The following is a 5073-nucleotide window of genomic DNA, read 5'->3' as shown; positions in this document are numbered from 1 at the left end:
CACAAGTCTAGCACCTGAAACTTGTAAGGGAATGGGCAATGGCTCTGTGTCTTCACATTTAAATCTCATCATTGAGATTTAAAATGAATGAATCAGACAGTCAGCTGAATATTTATCCAGTTTCTCCTCTGTGCCAGGAAAAGGGGATAGACAGATCAATAAGACAGACACAGTTCTAGCCCTTGGGATTCTGATCTAGTGTGAAAAGCAAACATGACAAATGACTTGAGTTGCATTCATATTAATAGTCTATATAATCCATATGTTAGCTGTTCCCATGTTTGAAGCAAAGACCAATGCTTCAATTCCTCTTTTTCACCCTTAAGAAGTCATTTGCCCCAAAGTACGTTTTACTGAAACAGATAAGAGGAGTTTTATCTCACTGGAAACACTATTTCACTCAAAATCTTCTTACTTGATATATCTTCCCAAGTCTCTCATGCCTGCATGGCCACAAGCCTCCTCTCTCTTTTCGCGGCTCTGCCTGCCACAGAACCTCTAAACCTCTCTAGCTCCAGGCCCCGACTTCTAGATCTTTCCCTGAGTTTCTTAATCCCTTCCCTCCTTTCTTAGGTGGAGCAAATTAATTCAGTCTCAGCTGTTTCCAACTTGCATAGCTGTAGTTTAAAACCAACTTAACAGGCTGAGCCTGGTGGCTCACACCTGTAATCTCAGCACTTTGCGAGGACAAGGTGGGTGGTTTGCTTGAGTCCAGGAATTCAAGATCAGCATGGGCAACATGGCAAAACTCCATCTCTCAAAAAAAAAAAAAAAAAAAGAAAAGAAAAAAAAAATTAACCAGATGTGGTGGTGCAAACCTATAGTCCCAGCTACTAGGGAGGCTAAGGTGGAAGGATTGCTTGAGCCTGGGAGGCAGAGGCTGTAGTGAGCTGAGATCATGCTATTATACTCCAGCCTGTGTGACAGTGAAACCCCATCTCAAAAATAAAATAAAACTAACTTAACAAACAAGATATCCACCAATTCCAGAAATTTCTCTCATCAAAAGGCAAAGGACCCAGCATTTTGGGAGGCTGAGGTCAGGAGGCAGGTGAATCACAAGGTCAGGAGTTCGAGACCAGCCTGACCAACATGGTGAAACTCCATCTCTACTAAAAATATAAAAATTAGCCAGGCGTGGTAGCATGCGCCTGTAATCCTAGCTACTCTGAAGGGTGAGGCAGGAGAATCGCTTGAACCAGGGAAGTGGAGGTTGAAGTGAGCCAAGATCAGGCCACTGTACTCTAGCCTGGGCAACAGAGCAAGACTCTGTCCAAAAAAAGGAATATTTATATGATAATTTTTATTTTTCTCACCTAACTATATGTCTCCCACCCTCATCCTACTTGCCGTAGTGTTTCCAGCTTTTTGCAACATCTTCCCAGTTAGTCTGGGAGTTCTAAAGGGATATTTTGCGTGTACTGATGAAGTGCCTTCAGTTACCAGGTGATATCGTCCATCTTTTTCTGTTTTTGGTTTTGTCCCCTGTGATATTTCCATCTGTTGTGGATACCTTCCATCTTTGCTGCCTACATAGTTGAGTGAAGGAGTCTTGGCTCTGCTTCCAGGAACTACAACTAAGTGCCCTCCTTCCTTTTAGACAGAGCTACCACTTCTATCGCCCTGATAATAGTCTTGATCCCCAAGAGTGCCAGAGCAGAGCCATAGAATATGGCATCTTTGGTGTGCTGAGCCACACTGTGTTCAGAACACAAGGTAGCAGAATACTTCCCCCTTTTGCTCTTAAAGGTGGTTGTATAAGTACCAGAGGAGTACTTCCTTGAACCTCTGCCTGGTGGTATTTTTGAGAAATAAATACTATTCTTTTCATGTATTTTGATTTTATTGTAAAGCAAGGGTGATGATCAAGGTATCTAACAGATGATATGGCATAGGAACAACCATTTAGAATGTTTCTAAAGTATAACTCGATTAATCAGATCAGCTGTTAGGAAGCACATCTGACAACCATACTGCTGCATCCTGGCTTAGTATTATGCCTGTTTTAGGAGATCATAACATGAATCTGTGAAAGCCCTGGGTTTCAGAGGGAAGGGACCTCTGAAGGGGGAAGTCACCATGTTGTTCCTGTGCCCTAAATTCTAAGAAATATTTTCTCCCTGTTTCTTTTTTTTTTCTTTTTTTTTTTTTTTTTTTTGAGACGGAGTTTCGCTCTTGTTACCCAGGCTGGAGTGCAATGGCAATCTCGGCTCACCGCAACCTCCGCCTCCTGGGTTCAGGCAATTCTCCTGCCTCAGCCTCCTGAGTAGCTGGGATTACAGGCATGCGCCACTATGCCCAGCTAATTTTTTGTATTTTTAGTAGAGACGGGGTTTCACCGTGTTGATCAGGATGGTCTCGATCTCCTGACCTCGTGATCCACCTGCCTCGGCCTCCCAAAGTGCTGGGATTACAGGCGTGAGCCACCGCGCCTGGCCCTCCCTGTTTCTTAATACTGAAGTATTGTTATAAACAATAAAGCTCAGTGGGAAATGAATGTGAGCCTCAGAGTTAGATGGATTGAGGATCAAATTTCTGTTCTGCCTCCTAAGAGATCATAGATCCTGGGCAATTAACCTCCATGGCTCCACATTTCTCATCAGCAAAATGGGAATAGTAATATATGGTATTACATAATTATGGGTGTCTGTAAACATTAGATGAGAAAATCATTTGTTGAGGGTTAAATAATGCTTTGAATAATTATTATACTTTGTTTTGTGTCTAACTCATTCTTTAGAAAAAGTTTGTCTTTATCTCCAGTTCTTTATGCCTAGGGATTCTAGGCTAACTCACCAAACAAATGCAATGAATGTGGCCAGTCATATAGTAACCAGATAGAGAATCAGGAAGTTGCACCAACTGAGTCATTAATCAGCTCATTCATTTATTTGCTTATTCTTTCATTCCTTTAAACAAAGTGCATAGTGAATGCTCAGGAATCACGATGACAAAGAGGAGATCACTTTCGCAGCTCACAGCAAAAGGAAGAAAACAGATAAAGCAACAATTAGCAAGCAACGTGAGCAGTGTAATTTTGGAGACATGAAGAGAAGGTTATTGAAATTTAACACAGAGAACCACTTATTGGACCTGGAGAAATTAAGAAAGCTTTACCAAAGAGTCATCAAAGACTAATTCATAGATAGATTTCGGCTCACTAAGTTCTGGTATGAATGGCTCTCGGTCTCATTGGAAATTTCAGAATGACTGAGACATTTACTAGGACTCTTGGTAGACGTGGGATCAGAATCTTAAAGCCTACACTTCTTTATTCCAGTGCTCTAATAAAATACAAAGCTTTTGGGTTCAAGCTACCTCAGAATTCAATAGGATACAATTGTTTAATTCTTTAGAAATATTTTACACTTTATGGGGGTGTGGTAGATGATTTTTCTTAATTGTCTTGTTCTTATTATTCCCTAATTATTATTATTATCATTATTATTAATTTAGATAGCATCTCACTCTATCACCCAGGATGGAGTGCAGTGGCAATCATGGCTCATTGCAGCCTCAACCTCCTGGGCTCAAGCAATTCTCCCACCTCAGCTTCCTGAGTAGCTGGGACAACAGATCCTGGGCGTGCCACCACACCTGACTAATTTTTACATTATTTTATTTTGGGTAGACACAGGGAGGGTCACCCTATGTTGCCCAGGCTGTACTCAAAATCCCAGGCTCTAACGATCCTCCCACTTCGGCCTCACAAAGTGCTGGGATTACAGGTGTGAGCCACTGCACCCGACCATCCTCCCTAAATTTTAATGCACCCTGAATTGTGTCCCACTTCTGAGTAATCAGCAACAATCAACAGTGTTGCTGTTGCTTAGATTCGTGGTCCCCAAAACGTATTATCTTTAGTGTGTCAGGATCCTTAAATGTACCTACTACCTCCTAATCTGGAGTTCCAAAAACACAGGAGTCCATTCTGTATGTCCCGGTGTCTTCTAATTGCTTAAAATTCGTCTTCAGACATTTTTTTCAGAATGACACTAGTACTTCAAATGTTATAGTTTGAGGTTGATTTTGTTTTTCTGGAAAAGAACTAAATCAGTCTCTACATTTTTCTCTGTCTCTTTGTCCCCCCAGCCCTGCCTTTTCTATTTGCATTTCAGGCTTCCTTTTCTTAGTTGTCTACTTTTCCCTTGGGAAATTGTGCATTCCTGCTTTTCATTTATTCTGATTGGGAAAATTCACATGGATAAGGGCAGAGAGATGCACACAGACACACACGTGAAGGAACAGATTTTTAACAGTCTTGACTGTTTAAAAACACAGGGGCACTTTAATAGAAACCTTACTACTCATCCATTAGTCTTCCGCCAATTTTTTTGCTGTATTTAGTTCACAAAACACGCCTAGGTGTTGGTTTTGGACTCTTTTCTTTCCATGGATAATTTTCAAATTAAGCGCTATTGGAAAGTGTTCTTAGACAACCTGCATTTTGCCAGTGCACTTCATCTTTGCAGCTGTGCATAGATTGTGTGTGTGTGTGTTTGTGCATGCGTGTGTGTGTGTGTGTGTGTGTGTGTGTGTGTGTGTGTGTGTATCTGCTGGAAAAGGCCTGAATCACTTTGGACAGATACTCTGGTTTTTACAGTCCTTTTTCTTCTAGGTACTGTCACTTATCCTGCTTCAAGACTTAAGTCAATGCAGCTGGAGGGCTTTTGAAATTGCGTTCATTCCTTGTAAAGGAATGAAAAAGCCTGCTATTTCCAAAAGCAGGCTGGCCTGATGGTTTGAAACAGGCTGAGTCAGTTTGCCTGAGTTCACATGCTGGTGCCATCACTTGCCAGTTCTGTGAATTACATCCCACTAGCCTTCCTGTGACTCCGTTTTCCCATTGAAAAAATGGGGTGAAACATAATATCCATGTTCTTAGGTTTGTTGGAATGATTAAATGAGATAGTGTATAAGGAGTGCTTCACCTGGAAAATAGGTCTTCATACATGCAAGTATTATTGTTGCACAGGATTGACGCATGACTCAATGGGGAGACACACAAAAGTTCAGGAGGCTGCAAAAGTGGTTCAAAGATCTTATTGCTGTGTTTGGCATAACTTGCTTCCA

Source organism: Saimiri boliviensis, chromosome 15 (assembly GCF_048565385.1).
Source record: "Saimiri boliviensis isolate mSaiBol1 chromosome 15, mSaiBol1.pri, whole genome shotgun sequence".
Taxonomy (NCBI): domain Eukaryota; kingdom Metazoa; phylum Chordata; class Mammalia; order Primates; family Cebidae; genus Saimiri; species Saimiri boliviensis.
This window is presented reverse-complemented; position numbering follows the sequence as displayed.